Source organism: Telopea speciosissima, chromosome 10 (assembly GCF_018873765.1).
Source record: "Telopea speciosissima isolate NSW1024214 ecotype Mountain lineage chromosome 10, Tspe_v1, whole genome shotgun sequence".
NCBI lineage: Eukaryota > Viridiplantae > Streptophyta > Magnoliopsida > Proteales > Proteaceae > Telopea > Telopea speciosissima.
The window spans coordinates 24537210-24559502 of NC_057925.1; the positions used below are offsets into that span (position 1 = coordinate 24537210).

General features: G+C 40.3%; 1 protein-coding gene across 1 annotated transcript in view; it reads right to left on the bottom strand.

Annotated features, from left to right (window-relative positions):
• Nucleotides 1-22293, bottom strand: part of LOC122644110 (glycosyltransferase-like At2g41451) — a 37521-nt gene that overhangs the window by 11446 nt on the left and 3782 nt on the right. The window lies entirely within an intron of this gene.

A 22293-nucleotide genomic window follows, 5' to 3' on the forward strand; every position in this document is an offset into this window, starting at 1 on the left:
AGTCTCATAGGGCCTTCAGTGTCAAATCCCAGTTCCAGAACAAGTCTTTTCAACCAAATGAGTTCACATACTCCATGAGCTATAGCTCTAAATTCTGCCTCTGCACTGGATCTGGCTACAACATGTTGTTTTTTGCTTCTCATGTAACTAAATTACCTCCCACAAAGGTGCAATAGCCTGAGGTAGACCTCCTGTCTTTAATGGATCCAGCCCAATCGGCATCAGTGAAATCTTCCACTCTCAAGTGGTTGTGCCTTGCATACAACAATCCTTTCCCTACAGAAGACTTCAAATATCTGAGAATGCAATACACAGCATCTAAGTGGCCACTCTTGGGGGCATGCATGAATTGGCTCACCACTCCCATGGTATAAGAGATATCTGGGTGTGTCATAGAGAGGTAGATAAGCTTCCCCACTAGCCTTTGGTACTTCCTAGGGCTGTAAGCGGCTCGGATTCGGCTCGGATTCACTACTATCCGAATCTGAATCCGTTTAACAAATGCACTATCCGAATTCGGTCCGATATCCGACGGATATTTAAATGGTATTACCGTATCCGAATCCGAGAGTTTATCGGATATCCGAATACTATCCGATCCGATAAAATATCCGATTCATGAACAATTACACTTATGGATTTCCAACCCCAATTACCGATTTCCGACTCCGATTACTGATTTCTGACTCCGATTACCGATTTCCGACTCCGATTACCTATTTTATTAAACTGCTGCCTATTCTTAGAAAGGTGTTATTTTGTTCTTTAAATTGGATTATCATTAGGTTAATGGATAGATTGATCTTGTTATCTTCAAATCAAACCTCAAAATGAAGTTTTTTACACCATTGTTAGCAATGTCAATCGAGATTGCAAGATTTCTAACAAATAGAACATAAAGCTAATTAAACACACGCACAAAGACATGCTTAGAGAGAGAGAGAGTGAGACCTTCTGCACCAGATTAGTGGTGCCCCTGAGATTGGGGTTAGGAACAGTTACATCCAAGCTCACACACGTTTCCTTTTCACTAAGCTCTCCACATTCATAGCATTTCATTTATTAAGAAAAAACAAGAAACAGAGTTTCAGTAACCACAAGCAGATCGATCAGGAAAAGAAAAGTTTCAGAGTTCGCGAAGACGAACAAATCGAAAGAAAACATTGAATTCAACCAAAATCAAGAAACTAAAATCATTAAAAGACCTAGAAATATTTAAAACATAAACGTATTGTGATCTGAATAAGGAAGGATTTGGGATTCAAAGAAGACCTTGAAGTAGTAAGGGAAGCTTGGATTATCGCAACCACCTAATGGCTGAAGATTGGTGAGATTTTCGAGCTTAGCAGTTATCATCAACATCAACTTCACCATTTTCGTTTCCTTTCCATACCTGATTTTAGATGAAACCCTATTCCTCTATTCGCTCACCAATGACTTCGCACCTATTTCATATTTCTCTACTCTCTCTCTCTCTCACTCTCTCTTCTCTCTTCTCTCTTCTCCCCAATTCCTTGACCCCAAATCAGATAACTTCTTTAATTTTCACTGCAAATCACCCCACCCATTTGACTTAAAAAAAACCCACTGTCGATTCCCAGCAAAAACGCTCACCACCCCTTTTTTTTTCCTTTGAAACTTCGATCAACCCATTCGGCCATTCTACAGTTCGACCAGTGAAAAGAAAAAAACAGAAAAAAGAGCAAAGAGAAGAGAGCGAGAGACAGAACCAAGAGACAGATACAGAAGAAGAAGAAGAATCGTATACCTAATTGGTCTAGAGCGAGAGGTGAGGGGGTTGTGCGAGTGCTGTTGCTGTTGCCGTTGCCGCTAAGAGTCGAAAATCAAGAGTGAGTGACCAGTGACCTTCAAGCTTGAGGATTGAGTGCAGACTGCCGACGCCGTTGAGAGCTTGAAAGTTGAAACTCTGAGACTTGAGAATCGAGAGTGAAAGAGGGAGGAAGAGATTCAAAAGAATAGGAAGCCCTAGTATTAGGTTAAGACTTAAGAGTTAGAGTGATATTACGAAAATAACCTTATAAAATACAAATAATAAAGGTAATACAGTAATATTGATATATTTTTATAAAAAATATTAAAAAACCATAATTTACAATCGGATAATAAATTATCCGATTATTATCCGACTCCGAATAGAACTATCAGACTCCGAATCCGATTAGCTTTCGGACGGATTCGGATATTTTTCAGAAACCAAAATTTCGGATTCGGATTTTCGGCTATCCATTTACAGCCCTAGTACTTCCTGCATCAACAAGAGAAGGACCACAATCTTCTTCTAGTTTGTGATTCTGCTCAATAGGAGAATTTGTTGGTTTGCAGCCTAACTTCCTGTCTCTGTCAACAAATCGAGAACAAACTTCCATTGACATATGTTGATTCCTCTCTTGGTCATTAATACTTCAATTCCTAAGAAGTTCTTCAAAGGACCCAGGTCTTTCATTTCAAACTGTTGAGCTAAGTGGATCTTCAATTTATATATCTCAGTTGTATCATCTCCAGTGACCATAATATCATCAACATAGACAATTAGGGTTGTAATGGTACCATTGCCCCGCTTGGTAAAGAGAGTGTGATCAGCTTGACTCTGGGAATACCCATTCTTCAGAATAGCCTGTCGGATGTGCTCAAACCATGCCTTTGGTGACTGTTTGAGACCATATAGTGCCTTCTTGAGAAAACACACTTTCCCTTCAGCCGAAGGTATTTTGAAACCTGGAGGAGTTTGCATGTACACTTCCTCTTCCAAGTCACCATAAAGAAAGGCATTCTTCACATCTAACTGATATAATGGCCAATCTTTATTGGCAACCAATGATAAAAGAACTCTTATAGAGTTATGCTTAGCCACAGGAGCAAATGTCTCCTGATAGTCAATTCCATAGACTTGACTGCACCCTTTGGCCACCAACCTTGCTTTGTATCTCTCAACAGTACCATCAGATTTATACTTGATTGTGTAGACCCATCTGCATCCAACTGGGACACGTCCTTGGGAAGATCCACCAATTGCCAAGTACCATTCTTCTCAAGTGCCATCATCTCCTCAAATATAGCTTGTCTCCACTTTGCGTCAGACATAGCATCAGTAACATTTTTGGGAATAGAAGCAGTAGAAAGGGCAGCAATAAAGGCAACACCTGTAAGAGAAAGAGCATCATAGGAAACAAACTGGGCTATAGGATTAGTACAAGCTCTTTTCCCTTTTCTAACAGCATAAGGAAGTTCTAAATCAAATGGAGTAGAAGGGATGTCACCTGATGGAGGAGAATGAATCTCAGGATGTGGATCCAAAGAGGATTCTTGGTAGGTCTTCTTACTCTTCAAGCTTTCACCTCTTTTGTACCCAATGTGGTAATCCTTCTCCTTACCCTTCTCATTACCAGAACCACTTTCAACAACCAATTATGTATTCATACCTGATTGATCATCAGTATCAACCACATCTACAGTTTTGTGTTTTCCAATGTCAAGCATAAAAGGAGAGATAGGTAGAGGAGAAGGAAGGAAATCAGCAGCTTGTTCACTTCCACAATTCTCCCCCAAAAGAGGATGCTGAGAAGGTGCAAAGAAAGGGACAGATTTAAAGAAGGTGACATCTTTGGAGATAAGGTACCGGCGAGAAGAAGGGTGATAGCACTTGCAACCTTTGGTAATAGAAGAGTACCCAAGAAAGAGACACTTGAGAGCTTTGGGATCAAGTTTAGTGCGAGCGGATTTGTTAACATGTACATAATAAACACAACCAAAGACTTTAGGGGGGAAGAGAGAAAGCACAAACCTATTGAGATAAGATGTCTAATGGAGATTTGAATCAAGAAGTTTGGTAGGCATGCGATTGATGAGAAAAGAAGCAGTGAGAAGAGCCGCTGACCAGAAGGTCTTGGGAACATGCATGCCAAACAAGAGACTACGGGTGACCTCCAATAAATGGCGATTTTTCCTCTCAATAACCCCATTTTGTTGGGGTGTGTCAACACACGCTAGCTAATGGATAATGCCATTATTAGTAAAGAAGGTTTGGAGACCACCAAACATGTATTCTCCCCCCTTATCAGACCGAACAATTTTGATTCGAGTATCAAACTGAGTAAGAATCATCTGATAAAAGTTCTTAAATGCATCACAAACATCACTTCTATATTTCATAAGAACAGTCCAAGTAGCACGAGAAAAATCATCAACAAATGACACAAAGTAACGATAGCCAAATAAGGAAGTAGTAGGGGAAGGTCCCTAAACATCAGTATGCACAATATGGAAAAGAGCAGCAGTTCTATTACCATGATATGGTTATGAAGAACGACAGTGTTTGGCAAACATACATGGTTCACAGTGAAAAACACGAGAAGAAGCAATAGAAGAAAATAAGTGAAGTAATTGTTTCCTCATTATAACAAAAGATGGATGGCTAAGACGACGATGCCATAACATAACAGACTCCACAGAACTACTATCATTACGTCTACACACATAGGACTGAGCTGTGGATAAAAAAGGGTCAAAAAGGTAAAGGCCTTGCTCCTCACGTCCACTACCAATAATCCTCTTCATCACCAAAACCTGAAAAAGATAGTGAGAAGGAAAAAAAAGTAATACTATAGTTCAGAGATTTAGTCAAATGACTCATAGGTAAAAGATTAAGAGTAAGGTTAGGGCCATGAAGAATAGAAGTAAGAGAAATAGATGATGTAACAGGGATACTACCCTTACCAGAGATGGAGGAAAGGGAGCTATCAGCTACCCTAACCTCATCCTTACCAGAACAAATGGTATAGGAATCATAATAATGGAACGTACCAGTCATGTGGTCAGTGGTACCAGAGTCAATGACCCAAGATTGGGCTGCAGTGGAAGCTGAGGTGGAGACTTGTAAAAGCTGAAGATGAAGAGGAGCTGGCCATTGTAAGTGTAGAAGACATACTCAACTGTGACATGACTCGGCAAACCATTGCATCTACCAAAATGGAATCATCCTGTGTAGCATCTGCCTCAATCATCACAGAATGTGCACGAGCTCCCATTCTATGACCACCAAGAGTACCAACTTGTGTACTAGGGGGACAACCATGAAGAGTCCAACATCTATCTTTGGTATGTCCAGATCGCCCACAATGATCACATTTAAACCTGTCTCTGCCACCTCCACTAGCACCACCTGTCTCTACTGCTCTGTCTTCCCCATGGTTAGGCCTCTGGCCTCTACCACCTCCACGGGTATCTCGAAAAGAACTAGAATTGAGGGCTGACCTCTCAAGAGATGCTGGTACTGGTTCCATAGCAACACGCCGAGTCTCCTCACTCTGTAAGTAGCTGCAAACCTCATCAAGAGATGGAAGAGGGGACCGGTCTCCTCACTCTGTAAGTAGCTGCAAACCTCATCAAGAGATGGAAGAGGGGACCGGCCTAAAATCTGGAGCCTGATTGGTTCATAATTAGGGTCCAGGCCACCTAGTAAAGTGAAGACACGCTCCTTTTCAAGAGTGCGATATACCTTTGCTTCATCCTCTGGGTTGGTCAATTGAAGATCCCTGTAGGGGTCATACCCCTCCAAAAGACTAATATAAACATTGTAATACTCAGAAATGGTCCTGTCACCCTGTCTCAGTGAGTTAATTTTTAGGTAAAGCTGATAGACCTTGGCAAAGTCACTGCCCTATCAAAGGTCTGGGAGACACTGTCCCAGATTGCCTTAGCAGTCTCTTTTCTCATAAACCTTCTCCCAATCTCGGGCTTCATGGAGAAGATTAACCATGTCATGACTGTAGAATTTTCGGTCCCCCATTTCTCATAGGTAGGAGAGCCAATCTCTGGGGCTTTAATAGTACCTGTCATTTACCCAAGCTTCCCTTTGCTCCTAAGGGATAGCTTCACTGAATGTGACCAATCCAAGTAATTAGTGTTATCAAGCTTCACGATGGAAATCTGAGGATGTGAAGTCTCATGCACAAACTGAGGAGTTGTTGGAGTGGGCTGTTCCGAATCAACCAGGATGTAAGGAAAATGGCACTTGACCATAAACAAGAGTACCAACAACAAGTGGGGAGTACACACTCAACCCAAATATAGAACCCAACATAAAAAACCAATTCAGCAAGGAAGAAAGTCCATGAATCTTGATAAAAAAAACTTCACCCTAACATTCTCCAAGGGATAACACCAATTGAAACAAGCTTAATCACCTCACACAAGCTGTTTCTATGCACTTCTCAACAAACATAGCAGCATATTGCAGTCCAAATACAAGAAGAACAAAAAAACTGCAGTCTTGATTTTACCTGGGCAGGGAAAGAGATCCCACGAAAATGAGTACTGCCCAAATAGGTCTTTTAAGCTGCAAGGACGAACATATGGGACTAAAAGAACACCCTTGGGCGATTCTAGTGAGCCAATCCAAGGCTTAAATCCATGCCGATAGAGAGAGAAACAGGAACTTCAAGTTAAGGCTGGCAGTAACTCTAGCAGTGGCTTGAATGGCTTCAAAACTTCAAGAGAGCTTTAACAAAGCTCAAATAGCATCTTCAAACACCTGAGTAGGTTATTTCGAACTAACTTCATGCTCCCATAACAGATTTTTTACATTGGTGTCTTCTCCTTAAAACCCTTTGAGCCCCAGGATTCCAAAGAGAAGAAAAAGAATAGGAGAAAGAGGCTGAAAACGACTCTCAAACCTAAAGCTCTGATACCAAGTTGGGTTTTAGGTTAGGGAAGCAAGTAAAAAAGGAAGGAGATGATGGAGAAGGAAGAAGAAGAAGGAGACATGAGGGAAGAGGAGTGTATTTCAGTGGAATGTGTTGTGTGTGAGAGAGATCTCTCCACACCTATATTACTTCATTTATAGAAATGAGAAAATTACATTGTTAGAATGTTGGAGTTTTTTTTCTTATTAGTTCAAGCTGGAGCTTCTTTTTACTTATATGTATAATCCAACTTGAGGGGGAGTGTTGGAATATGTAATCCAGAATACCGTGGGGGTATTCTAGTCCTTTTGGGCTTGCTTAGTTGTTAAGTTATTAGGATTAGATTGCTGCTCTTATTGAGTCAACTAGTTAGGGGTATTTTTGTCTATTTATGTCCCTTTGTAATATTTCCCTCTATTATAAATAGAGGGGCTTACCTATCAATGAAATCAAGCTATTCTATTCTTTTAATCTCTCTTTTTAACTCACAGTTCTGCTAACATGGTATCAGAGCCAACTCTGATCTAGGTTAGAAAGAAGAAAAAAAAACCCTTCCTTTCTTCCATCACCTTCTCCTTCCTTTCTCTCTCTCTCTCTCTCTCTCTCGGTTTCTCCTCCTTCTGGTTTTAAGCTTTTCTTCCTTGTAAGAGGGCAGCACTAATGAGGAAAACCTAAACCAAAGATTTAGTTGCTGCCCTCCCACAACCTACCTATCTCTTTTTTACAATTTTCTAATCAAAAACTATTGGAACCATCTCTGCGATTTGGAGTTTCCCAGAATTCTTTGGAGATCAGATTTCTATCACCATGGAAGGCTGATCTTCCATTATTGGAGCTCCCTCTGCCTTCTTTTCCAGCACCAATCTACCTTATTCCATTGTTCTCTTTCCCTTTTTTTCTTCTCTAGCTTTCATTAACCATTTCAGTCTTGATACACCCAATCGATCTCACCTTTTTAGGGTTTTTCAAAACCCAGACTCCAATCGATACTAGGGTTACTATTCTCTGTTCACGCTGATTTTTTGTGGGTTGCTTTCCTCCATTACAAGGACCACTCGACCTCAATATTGCACCTTTCCAAGTTTTTTTTGAAGACCCTACCCCTATCGATCTCTACTTTTTCAGGGTTTTCCAAAACCTTGAGACAAGTCGATTATTGGGTTAGGGAGGTTTGCTACTGCTGTGGTTTTTTGGAGGTGTTTCTACCATCAAGAGAGGCAATTTACTTCAACTATTCATGGCTTGAAGAAGTACTTTTACCTACGATAGCTGCTGCCCTATTTTTTTCTGCACTTTTTGGTGTTTCTCCCTCTTGAAGACTAAGTCTCGAACACTACAAGAGATTGGTTGTTCGTATTGGAGATCCATTCAAGTAGTTGAGGACAACATCTATTACCAGAAATCATCACACTTTGACAAGTCGTCATCAGTTTTTTTTAAGCCCCCTACCCTCCAATCGATCTCAAGTTTCAAGGTTTTTACAAAACCTTGACTATAATCGATCTACGGGTTAGGGCAGTCCTCTCTTGCTAATTTTTTTAGGAGATTTTTATCACCTGTTGAAGTACTGTTCACGTGACACTGTTCACGTGAACAGTGACGCAAACTGTGATTTGGTTTTTGTGTATTATAATTAGGATTATAAACTCCTAGTTATAGTTTGAGTCTGTCCTATTTCTCTTTGAGTTGCTGTAGTCCTAGTTCTACTTTGAGTCCTAATTGTTAGTCTTTAGTTTTATTATTCTCCTATTGTAACTTGGACTCCTATCCTGATTAGGAATTCCTAATCAGATTAGGAGTTCCCTCTTTTCTATTGTAATTTCAAGTTATAAATACAAGTATGCTGAGGGAGACTGTCATATTGGACAGTTCTCCTCTTTTCTCTGTTACATTTTTCTCTCCATTCCCTCTCCCATCTTTCGGTTTTGGTACCCTAGCTGCTAATCTTGCTACATCACCATCAGAGGAGTACTCGACCCAAGTTTCAACATCATTCATGGAGTTTTTTGACAAATTTCAGGTTTCTTCCTTATGGTCAACTTCTACAACTACCAACCTATTTTTTTTCTAGTTCCTATGTGGCTGGCTGCATCAATTACTATTGGATCTGCTGAGTTATTGTCTTCTATTTGCTGGTTCTATTGAGCTTTCATTCATCCCTTGCTGGTTCTGTTGATTGGCCTCTGTAAGCATGACTGGTTAAGGTGTTATTGCTGCCTTAATGAGGACTACTGCTGCCCTGAACTTGAGACTGTGTCTGCCTAATATTGGAGATCGAATTTCTTTCACCTTATTGAAGAATCGAATCTACTACTTTGGAGGTCAATTTCTATTTGGGATTACAACAGTTGTTCCATGGTTATTGGTTGCGACTACGAATCTATTCAGTTGTGTGAAGCTTTTCTACAAGTTTATATTCAACATACTTAGGGAGATTGCTCCAAGCATTATTGTTCACTAATTCAGATTTGATCCAAGTTTTCGAGCAGTTTATTACATCAATTCTGCCTAGATATCTTCATCAGTTCTATTCAGCATATGGGAATTTATAAATTGGAGTTTTACACACTGGTTCTTCCTTGTTTGAAGATTGATCAAGCCTTGAAGATTGGAGTCTTTCCTTGCTTCAAATCAGATCTGTTTTCTTATTTAGATCAGATCTGCAAATTGGAGTTTGGTGTTTCTCCCCTGCAGGAGTTTCCATCTAAGAAGTTTGTTTTATCGAAGAAGGTTGAAAATTGATATGGTGCATTGTTTTTTTTCTCTATGATTCTTTATCCCACTACCTTTTCACTTACCAATCTCCCATACCATACATTTGGCATTTACCCATAACCACTTTGGAAGTTTATGGTATACTCTAACTTGCCATTACTTTTTCCATACCCATAGCACCTTTGGAGAACTCTGGAAGTTTATACTTTTACACTATCTCTTACATCATCTCTGTTATTTGTCCACGTGTACTACTACACGTGAGGGGGGGATTATGTACAATACACCTGCAAACATTGCAGAATGCAGAACTTGCAGGAACATTGGTGAAAAACATATAAGATCAGTTTTCTCCATCATTGCCATTGGGTATCCTTCGTTATTGGGTTGAGTTTGCTGTAAGGGGGAGATTGAAGTTTTAAAGCGTATTGAAGATATTTGGTTGTTGCCTGCCTATTTGAGGGTTTACAGTTGGATTGATTCAGTTATTTCCACTGCCTGATTCAGTTTATTCCGCTGCTTGCTACCCTAGTTTTTTACTTCAAGATTTTATGTCACTATGACAATCTGAGATTCAACATTGGACCGCTATTGAAGATTTGCTGATCAAGTCTGCCCAGTTTTTTGAGGATCAATTATTTCAAGTTCTTGAAGGTTTATTTGGGAGCTTCATTCATCTGTCAAGCTAGACTCAATTGCAACTCTGTTTCTTCCCATTTTATTCAAGTTGGGCATTAGTGCCTTATATGCGCCAACTTGAAAGGGAGTGTTAGAATGTTGGAGTTTTTTTTCTTATTAGTTCAAGTTGGAGCTTCTTTTTACTTATATGTATAATCCAGCTTGAGGGGGAGTGTTGGAATATGTAATCCAAAATATTTTTTTGGGGTATTCTAGTCCTTTTGTAATGGGGGACAGAATAGGAGAGGGGAAATCTGAGAAGAAATCAGAGGGGGGTAGAAGAAGCCGTGAGAAGAAGAAGAGGGGGGGTGTGCACAAACTGACTTTTCTTTTAATTCATTCTTGCATATCTCTAACGATGGGGAATTACAACATATATAAAGAGAAATAAAAGGCACCCAAAAATAAAGACTCCTAATTACTTACCAAAACCAGGCTAACTAAAATAGAAACCAAATAAAACTCAAATTGGAAATTTCCCTGTGTTTAATAACTACCTTAAAATAAATAATAATTTCCCAAATAAAATAGACTTCCTAAAATCCTACTAGATCCAAACACTCAAACTGGACCCGGTTCAACTGGGTTTGGGTTGGTCCAATGTAGTAAACCAATTGGGTCGGCCGGTCCAAGATTGTCTTGCATCACCTCGCCCGATGTTGAGAAAAACTCATCCACGAGTTTTAAAGAAGGAAAGGATCAACACCACTCGATTAGCATCCATGATCAAAAGCTTAGTTGGGACGATGATCCAACACATCTCTTGATCAACCATTATGATCTTTTGATGGTCGTCAACAAACGATATGATTTTGATTGGAATCCGATGGCGGGGTTTTGCCACTGCAATCGGACCATTGATCGGTTCTTCAATTGCAACCTTGATCGCGCCGTTCAGCTCTTCGTGATCATCACGTCCAGTTTCAATTTGTTCTTCCACTTGTGCTAATCCATTCGGCTCGTCTTTTGGCGCCTCAACTTTGTTGACTTGAATCTCTTTAACAGAGGCAACGTCAGTAGAGTCGTTTGTCAGCACAATAGAATCTCCTGGAAGTGATTCAGTCGGTGATGCTTCAATCATAGTTTTCCTGTCTTTTTGTTCTGCAGGCACGGATGTGTTCGTGAAACCCGTTGACCGTTTGTAGTTCAATTGGACCTCACTTAGGTATGAAAATTGAATGTTCAATATACAACAATCATCATAAATATTACGGCATTAAAGAATATTCCTTGCTGAAATGGCACTCAGGATTGACTGATACTGGTTAAAAGCTTGACAAACAATAGCAGACTGATGAAATATCTTGATCTTTTCAACAAATCCATGAGGAGAAAACACTTGATGCAAAGCTTTCACAGTTATAGGATAGAACAGCTGGTGGATTGTAACTAAAAGAATTCGGTTGGGTTGTGGTTTGGAGAACATTGATAGCACAATTGTAACTATAATGAAGTTTATAAGGACGGTGGCAGAATTGTATTATGGCAAGTGCAACAACTAACACAAAAGGAAATGGAATCTCACGTATAAGGTGAAGGGCAAACTGGGAAGTGGGTGAATAAAAGGATAAAACAGAATTAATAAAAGACTGAGGGGCAGTTTAGGAATAGAAAATAACAAGTGAGGATGTGGGGATAGAATTGGAATAAAAGAGAAGAGAAAGGAATCAAACCAACAAAATAGAGGAAGTGGGTTGTTACTGTTTCTGGAACTGAGAAACATAAAACACTATGGCGGAAGAAGATGAAGACGATGGCTGGAAGTCAACTTTGCAGTCGAAACAGAGGGCCAACGGAGACTTTTACTTCGATTAGGAGTGGGAGTCTACCGAACCAGAGAGGAGATGGCGGGAGAAGTGCTACAATCCGAGGGAGCCAACCAGGGAACTCGCGGCTGGGAGTTTCAACTAGGTATGTAAATTTCTTTCTTTTTCTGCTTCGATTATCTGTTCCTCTTCTTTCTTGTTGATTTTTTTTTTCTTCTGTTTCTGGTTTATGGCGGAACCCTATGGGGTGGAATCGAAACAATGGAGTTAGGGAGATGGATTTCTGTGTTTTTTTTTTTTTTTTTTTTTGGTCTGCTGTTATAGCAAGGAAGAAAGGAAAGGGAAGGTGGGTTGGGTTCTGCTAAGAGGATAGAACGAAGGGAAGGCGTGGTCGCTGGAGTCGAAGGGTTTTTTTTTTTTTTGTCGGTCACAGATGGGAAACAAAAGGATGGGGTGGGGGTTCAGCGGAAGTTGTTGTGGGGAAGGGATGAGATGGGGGTTGGCCTTGGTGGTATGGTTTCTGTTGAAGATCGGTCACAACTGCAGCGAAGAGGAAATAGAAGGACGAAGAATAGAATGGGGAAAAGTGAGACTGAGGAAATAGCAGGGAAGAGAGACTGAGAGGATGAAGAATCAAAGAGAGAGAGAGAGGGGAGGAAGAGATTCACCCAAGTTTGGGCTCTGATACCAGATAATGGGGGACAGAATAGGAGAGGGGAAATCTGAGAAGAAATCAGAGGGGGGGAGAAGAAGTCGTGAGAAGAAGAAGAGGGGGGGTGCACACACACAAACTCACTTTTCTTTTAATTCATTCTTGCATATCTTTGACGATGGGGAATTACATCATATATAAAGAGAAATAAAAGGCACCCAAAAATAAAGACTCCTAATTACTTACCAAAACCAGGCTAACTAAAATAGAAACCCAATAAAACTCAAATTGGAAACTTCCCTATGTGTCTAATAACCATTGTTCGAGAACTCGTTTCGTTTCGGTATTTCGGGCTGACCGAAATATCCGAAATATTCGAAATTTCGGATATTTCAGTCGAAATATTGTATTTTTCTGGTATGTTTTGGTAGGTCATTTCGGTGGGTTTTAGGCCAAGTTAAGGCATGAAACTTCATGGAAACCCTATTTTAGGCTATATAAAGACATTTAAATGTTTAAATTGCAAAAATAGTCACCCAAAATGGTGTTTTCGACACCGTGAAGTTGTAGATCGGCTTCCGGTGTCTAACATATATTTATTTCATCACAAACAAACATATTGATCATGCATTTCCCTAAAAAAAACCAATTTTGAGAATATGGTTTTACCTGGAATAGTGGAAAGGCTTCACAGATGTGCTAAGAAGTTTGAATCTTGTGTTCTCCAAATGGTTCCGGCGTAGATGCGGCAAGGATTCAAATGGGAAGTGGAAGAATGGAGAAGAAATGAGCAAAAACCAAGCAAAAACCAAAAAATCAGAGCTATTTTGAAGTCTCGTTTCGACCGAAACTGACGAAATGTGGTCTTTTATATAAAGGGGTTTGACAAAAAATTCGAAATCTCCCGAGATTTTCGAGATATCACGAAATTTCGAGAATTTCACTCGAGATATTGTATTTTTTCGATTCGCAGTAGCATTTCGTTTCGAGCAGCTCGAAATATCCAAAATTTCCGAAATCTCGGAAATTTCCGAAATCTCGATCGAGATTTCACAAGATTTTGAACTATGCTAATAACTACCTTAAAATAAATATTAATTTCCCAAATAAAATAAACTTCCTAATATCCTACTAGATCCAAGCACTCAAACTAGACCCGGTTCAACTAGGTTTGGGTTGGTCTAATGTAGTACACCAGTTGGGTCGGTCCGGTCCAAGATTGTCCTGCATCATTTTGAGCTTGCTTAGGTGTTAAGTTATTAGGATTAGATTGCTGCTCTTATTGAGTCAGCTAGTTAGGGGTAATTTTGTCTATTTATATCCCTTTGTAATATTTCCCTCTATTATAAATAGAGGGGCTTACCTATCAATGAAATCAAGCTATTCTATTCTCTTAATCTCTCTTTCTAACTCACGGTTCTGCTAACATACATACACCTCCCTAGGGAGGTAAAACATAAGAAAGGTAAAAAATATAAAATACACAATAGGGTAAGTACACAAAAGTCTAGTTCCCAAACTACCCTTATCACATAACTTCTAACAACTCTGACTGTATCACCAACAAGCCTTTCTATGTATTTAGAAAATGCATACATCAAAACAGTTGTAAGATAGACTAGAAATAACGGAGTAGGCAAGAAAATCTGCAAGGGAATCCTTTGGCATTGAAGAAACGACTCTGCTCCAATCTCTCGTGTTTTCTTGACTTCTGATCTTTTAACTGGATTGTTTCCTTGCCAGACCAGGGCTATTTAGAGGTAGTACACCTTCGAGAGCAAGGAATATTTAATTGAGGCCACAATCTTCACCTTCAGGTCTCCCACATAAGAGTTTAGTATTAAACAATCAAGGCGTCACCCAGTGACACCAACAAAATGTCAACGCATCACCTAAGCAACCAAGGCGCCCTACCAGTAAAGGGAGCCTGGAAGCCTAGACAATGCCTTGACAACTATGGTTTAGTGCCATAAATGCAGCACAAATCCAACCCATTACTAAATGAGCTGTCGCAAGAAAACAAGTGAATAAATTTTGATATGAAACCATGTCAATGGGCTGTGGCAAGACATACAATCAAGTTAAAAAACGGGAAAAAAAATTAGTAAAATCTTAGAAACAGTAACTTGATGTGTTGGAACAGGTTACAGGTGAGGTTGGGTAGACCAAGCAGATATGTTAGGAGTTGAGAGTCCCTGTCGTGGAGTAAGTTGAGTTTGAGTTTACTTTCCTTTATAATAGTTTCCTTTTTAGTTTGTAAATAGGTGTTGCACACCTACTAGGAATACAATTGCTGTTGGACAGATTTATATAAATAAAAGGCAAGTCACGGTGGAAACACGCATTGAATCCATCATGGGATTTGATAGCTCTTTCCCACTGTTCTCTTCTTCTGTTTTTGCTAAAGGTCAGCGATTTTTTTTTTTTTTAATTAATGAAAGGGGGAAAAGGAGACATACAGGTGAGAACTGGAAAAAAGGAACAACAAAACAGCAAAAAGTATTCCTAAAACCCCACCACCTTTGGCATGGCCATCAGCAACAGGGAAGAAGGAGATACTTACCCCACTTATAGATCCTCCTTCGGCATGGCCATCAAAGAAACTAAAAGAGAGGCAAAAGAACTACATGATAAATTACATAAATTTGTACCTTCGCTGACCAGTAGCATCCCGGGCAATCTCTGTCATGATGCCAGCTGGGGGAAACCTCCAACCCATTGATGTGTGTATTCGAGCAGAGTATTTTGCCAAAAAATCAGCTGCTGTATTCCCCTCACTAAAGCAATGAGTAATACGCCACTGACTAGAGTAAAGGAAAACAGAGAGACCTCTCCATCATTGGAGAAGCCGCCAAGGAAGTCAGCAGTTCTCTTCTTCTTCAGATTGTGGTTGGTAATCTTTCGTTACATGGTATCATAGTGATGAAGAAGAAGAAGAAGAAGAAAAATAAAAATTCTGCAAATCTGAGCTGAGAGACAGTGTCTGTTGTTACAATCATACCTGTTGCTGGTTTCAACATGTGCTATCAATTGTTACAGAACAGTATCGAAGACTAGTCTGTCGCAGCTCTGTTATCTAATACTCTTGTTGACCCAGCAAGATTTCATTGCTTGCTCATGTTCCTGGACGAACTGTGCTGAAAATATCAACTTTCGTCTCTGATTTATTTTCGTTTCTCATATACTGCTGTTACTGCAGAACTCTTCTGCGATTTGAATGCCTGACATGTTCTGCTACTGGCGGTAGTACCAGACCTAAAGATTTGTTTTGAACTCCCCAGAGGGAAGTCGGTTTGATTTGAAACCAGGGGGATAAACCCTCCTTCCTTGGGTGATTAAAACCCTAGAAGACCACAACTGCAATTGCTCTCTGTTGTGAGAACCAAACTGCTACAGGAATCTGGTTCTCCCTATACCACCAGATCTGAGTTGTAGAGACAACAACACTTCTTCGATTGCTATTTTGAGATGTCTATCGGTCATAATCGAGATACCAATGCTTTTCCAACCTTCATTTGCAGTTTCAGACCATTCCAAGGCCTGAGCAGTGAGAATTTGCAATGGAATCGTAGCAACCTCCGCTGGTTCTGGGATCTTACTTGCATGGAGATTATTTCTACCGTGAAAGTGAGGGGGAGATTGAAGATTATTATTCTCTTATCTCCTCAAGTCATCAGTTCAAGACTATTTTTATAATTTTATCTGAAGATTACGATTATTTATTTGTTTGTGTCTCAACAACAATTTCATCTATGAAGATGGTCTTCAACAACAATTCATATTTATTTGGTCTACAGCAACCTGATGTTGTCTGATCTACAGTAACCTATACTGCCTATCTGGTCCATAGTAACCTATACTATCTATTAGGTTATCTGGTCTACAGCAACCTGATGTTGTTTGGTCTGCAGCAACCTATACTACCTATTTATCAATGGAGTCTTTATCTAAGACCTCTATTTAGGGCTCAATATATGTCTTTGTTTAAGCAGAATATTACTTACTACCAGCCTTCCTTGAGAAGGGCTTTTGATGTAGCCATTGGATGTTGCACTTTTATCATTCTTTGAGAAAATGACTACCTATGGTTGCCTTCTTTGTAAAGTGCTTTTGATATTGTTGTTGCTGCTATGATCTTGTAGATTGCGGTTTGTGTTCACTATTGCCTATTTTGTTCGTTGCTGATTGAATTTGTTAGACACGATGGTTATTATCTACTAATACTGCAAATGGTTTGTGTACTAGAGCTGATATTGATGCCTGAATGATGTTTCTCTTTGTGTTCACTGGCATCTACAATTGGTATTCAAGTCTGATGTTGCGTTTAATTTCTATTCTTGTTGGTACAAGCTGGATATTTCTTTTGATATATGTATACTCCAGCTTGAGGGGGAATGTGAAGATGTGTTTGAAGTTGAGTGTCCCTGTCGTGGAGTAAGTTGAGTCTGAGTTTACTTTCCTTTTTATTAGTTTTCTTTTTAGTTTGTAATTAGGTGTTGTACTCCTAGGAATACAATTGCTGTTGGACAGATTTATATGAATAAAAGATAAGTCATGGCGGAAACACACAATGAATCCATCATGGGTTTTGATAGCGCTTTCCCATTGTTCTCTTCTTCTTCTTCTTCTTCTTCTTCAGATTGTGGTTGGTATTATCTTTCATTACACAGGTTATAATTAGCCAAAGGGTCCAGGAGCAACACATTCAAGGGACCCATGCTTGCAAGGTCTATGCAGGTTAGAGTGGGACAGGTCAAGAATTAGAATCAATAAAGGTGATAGTCCAATGGCTTACTTTATTGGAAACTGTAAACAGCTATGAAATCTGAATGCTTGAGTGATTAAAATAGATCACCCAGGCCCTTTATTTATACTAAACTGAATTACAATGAATCACAGTAGAAATAGAAATAAAACCCCAGTCCTAATCCTACTAGGAATTCCTAATACAACTAGGAATTCCAAAATAGGATTCGGCTTAAGGTAAAAAATAATAAAAAAAGGAAAAATAAAGTAAAGAAAATCACGCACTACTAGGACTACAATCATAGCACCACTAGGACTACAATCATAACACCACTAGGACTAGTTACTCTAATCGTGTAACTAGCCTATCTCAACACTCCCCCTCAAGTTGGAGCATAAATGTCAACCATGCCCAACTTGACCAGAATAGGATGAAAGGCCTTCCCACCTAAGCCCTTCGTGAACACATCAGCAAACTGGTCAATAGATTGCACAAAAGGAACACAGACCAACCCTCCTTCCAACTTTTCTTTAATAAAATGTCTGTCAACCTCCACATGCTTGATGCGATCATGCTGAACAGGGTTGTGAGCAATGCTAATAGCAGCCTTGTTGTCACAGTACAACCTCATGGGAAGAGGAACAGGAGTACCAATATCTTGCAATAAACCTTTGAGCCATAACATCTCACAAATACCTTGTGCCATAGCATGAAACTCTGCTTCAGCACTAGATCTTGCCACGACGTTCTACTTTTTACTACGCCAAGTAACAAGATTGCCACCAACAAATGAGCAATAGCCAAAAATGGACTTTCTGTCAGAGGAACCAGCCCAATTTGCATCAGTATATGCTTCGACACGAAGATGACCATTCGGAGACAAGAATACCTTTACCCGGTGCTGATTTTAAATACCGAAGGATCCGGATAACAGCATCTATGTGAGAGGAATGTGGATCATGCATGAACTGACTAACTATACTCACAGATACTGCTATGTCAGGTCTTGTATGAGACAGATAAATGAGCTTACCAACCAATCTTTGATACCGACCTTTGTCGACAGGAGTTCCCTCCTTTTCTTTAAGTCTAGTAGTTGCATCCATAGGTGTATCAGAGGGATGACACCCTAGCATTCCAGTCTCGGTCAATAAATCTAGGATGTACTTCCTTTGAGAAAGAAAGATGCCTTTAGAAGACCGAGCAACTTCTATCCCTAGAAAGTACTTTAGTTTTCCTAGATCTTTTATTTCAAATTCTCGCCCAAGATAAGCCTTCAACTGGATGATTTCATGATTGTCATTCCCAGTCACCACAATATCATCCACATAAACTATTAGAAGAGTTACCTTTTCACCATTTTTCTTGATAAACAAAGTATGATCAGCGTTGCTCTGCTTATAACCTGCAGAGACCATTGCCTTATGATATCGTCCAAACCAAACACGGGGGGACTGTTTCAGCCCATATAAAGCACGCTTCAATTTACAAACTTTCCTGCTGGTCTTATCATAAGAGAAACCTGGTGGAATGTCCATGAACACTTCCTCGTCAAGCTCTCCATGGAGAAAGGCATTCTTTAAATCTAATTGTTGCAACTCCCAGCCAAGATTCACTGCACAAGAAAGTAGCACTCTGACGGTGTTTAATTTCGCAACTGGTGCAAAAGTCTCCTGATAATCGATCCCATAAGTCTGAGTAAATCCTTTGGCAACCAAAAGTGCTTTGTATCGATCCACAGTGCCATCTACCTTCTATTTCACCACAAACACCCACTTACATCCAACTGGTTTCTTTCCTGGAGGAAGAACCACAAGTTCCCATGTATCATTCCTTTTTAAGGCTTGCATTTCTTCCATCATTGCTGCTTTCCACTTTCCATCTGTAAAAGCTTCCTGCCAATTTTGGGGAATACGAACAGAAGAAAGAGAGGAGACAAATGTACAAAATGATGGAGAAAGGGAGTCATAAGAGACTACATGAGAAATGGGGTGCTGGGTACAAGCCCGAATACCTTTACGATGAGCAATAGGTAAATCAGGAGACGAAGGAGAAGATATGTTACTTGGAGATTGATCTAGTTCCAGAGCCGACAACTGTGGTGGTGCTGGTGCTATAGTGGATGGAAGCTGCTTGTATTTGGAATGTCCCCTGTGATAGGTTTTGAGGTTAGAGTCGTTTATTTTCTTCTGAAATTTCCTAATGGTTTGTTAGACTGGAGTCATCTCCCCCTGAAGGGAATTGTCACCCATAGGATTTTCAGCATTTTCTAAGTTCTCCCCCTGGGGAAACTCCGGTGGGGAACCATTGGAGGGAAGAGGGGAGGAAACAACAACCGGTTGAGGGGTGGGAGAAACAAGTGGTTGGACCCGAGTCTGGGTCTGTACCGGAAGGTCAACCATCACATCTTCACTGAAAGTCTCCCCCTGAAGAGGTGTGGATTGATAATAGGAGAGAGTTTCATGAAAGGCAACGTCCATACTGGTGAAGGTACGACGGGTAGGAGGACGGTAACACTTATATCCCTTTTGGGATGGAGAATATCCCAAGAAAATACATCGGACCCCACGGGGTTCGAGTTTGCCAGGGGAGCGGGTATCCCGAACATAACATACACAACCAAAAACCTTTGGTGGGACAACAAAGGAGGACGAACCCATCAATACAGATGCAGGGGTGGCAGAGTCAAGGACTCGGGTAGGGAGCCGATTGATGAGATAGGCAGCAGTCAAGACAGCATCACCCCAATATTAGGAGGGGACAGAATGGGCAAACATAATAGCCCGGGTCACCTCAAGGAGGTGGCGATTTTTCCTTTCAACCACCCCATTTTGAGCTGGGGTATCGACATAACTGGTTTGATGGAATATACCATGGGCAACAAGGTAGTGTTGGAATTGACCATCCATGTATTCTTTACCATTGTCACTCCTCAATATTTTGAGAGTGGCATTGTATTGGGTCTAAATCATCTTATGAAAATTTTGAAAACAAGAAAAAACATCGCTTTTATTATGCATTAAATACACCCATGTACTCCTAGAATAACAGTTAATAAAAGAAACAAACCAACGATGGCCTTTAAGAAATGGTTTTCGGCTAGGACCCCACACATCAGAATGAATAAGATTAAAAGGAGAAGAACTTCTTTTATTAGAAATGGAATAAGGAGAACGATGTTGTTTAGCCAAAACACAGGCTTCACAAAAAAAGTCGTTTCTATGACATTCTTTAGCTAATGCAGGAAATAAAAGGGATAATGTTCCTAAAGGGGGGTGACCTAGTTTGTTATGCCACTGTTGAAGTTCAGAAGAAGCTAACAAGCTTTGATTTATAGGAGAAGCCAAAGATGGTTGTGAAGTAGGACTCCCATCATCAAGCAGGTACAATCCACCATGCATCTTACCACATCCAATCGTCGCCCCCGTTGCCAGATCCTAAAACACACAATGAGAAGGAAAAAAGGTTACTTTACAATTCAAATCATGGGTAAGACTACTGACGGAAAGAAGATTAGTGCTAAATTTAGGAATATGTAAAACAGAGGATAAAGTTAAGGAAGGAGTGCAACTGATAGAGCCCTTCCCAGAGATAGAAGAGAGAGAACCATCAGCCACCCGTACTTTATCTTTACCAGAGGTAGGAGAGTAACGAGTAAAGAGGCTGGAGGATCCAGTCATATGATCAGTGGCACCGAAGTTTATGATCCAGGGAGAGGAGACTACCGATGCACAATGACCAGCAAAGGAAATACCTGAATGGACAAAATGTGAACCTGGATTGGTGGAAGAACTAGCAGTAGTCGATGTAGTAGAAGCAACGGAAGCCTGTAACATACAACGGAACGCTTGAAGTTCTTCCTTGGATAGACTAGTGTCAGAAGTGAGAGTAGTAGTGACAGCCTCAGTATGATTGGCTTTGTTTTTCGACTTCCGGGCAGCACGTTTAGCTTCAAAGTCAGTCGGTTTACCATGGAGTTTCCAACAAGTAGCCTTGGTATGATAAGGCCTATTACAATGTTCACACTTCACGGTTGCTTTAGAAGAGTCACTAGTAGTGGACAGCCCATCCAGTGTAGGAACAGCAGTGGCAGCAGTTTTTAGAACTGATCTATCACTGGTGGGAGTGTGTAACATAGCAGTCCGCCTGCTTTCTTCAGAATGTACCAAGGCATAGGACTATTCCAAAGTAGGAAAAGGGATCCTGCTAATTACCTGGACCCTAATCAGATCATATCCCACATTTAATCCAGCGAGGAAGTCATATACTCTAATTTTATCAACATGCTTGCGATAGGCAGCAATATCAATAGGATTAGTGGGCTGGTAATCCGTGTAATGATCCAGTTGGTGCCATAGACTTCGTAGGAGAGCATAATACTTGGAAATAGAGAGGTCCATCTAAGTGGTTTCATGAATTTTTTTTCGTAATTCATAAACCTAAGCATCGTTACCAATCTGTCCATAAGCTTCTTTGGCAGCCATCCATATCTGGGCAGCAGTCTCTAGAAGTAAATAGCCATTAGCAAGATCTTGGTTCATAGAATTCAGAAGAAAGGCCATGACTTGAGAGTCATTAGAGATCCATCGAGTCTCAGAGAGGACCTGCAGTAGAAGGTTTACTCAAGTACCGAGAGGTGGCCAGTGAGACCACGGCCAGCAATAATGAGATAAGTTGATCTGGACCACATGAGATAGTTAATTCCATCAAGTTTGATGGAGGCAGCAAAGGGAAGATACTCTTGTCGAGTCTGTGCATCTAGTCCAAAAGTGACTTGATCATCCGAACCAGTAGATACATCAGAATCAGGCATTGTATGCAATGGAGATGAAGAAGGTTATCTTAAATCAGTCAGCAAATAGAAAATCAGCTTCCAACAGGTCAAGTACTGCTTCTGGAAGCTGAGAATATATGCTCCAAAAAAGATACTGTTGGATTAGCCAAGGAGAAACCCTAACTTTTGAAAAAAGGTTAGGAAAACCTGGGTTTGTAGAAATTGCAGTGCCGGATCTGATGTGATTGTGATCCACTCCT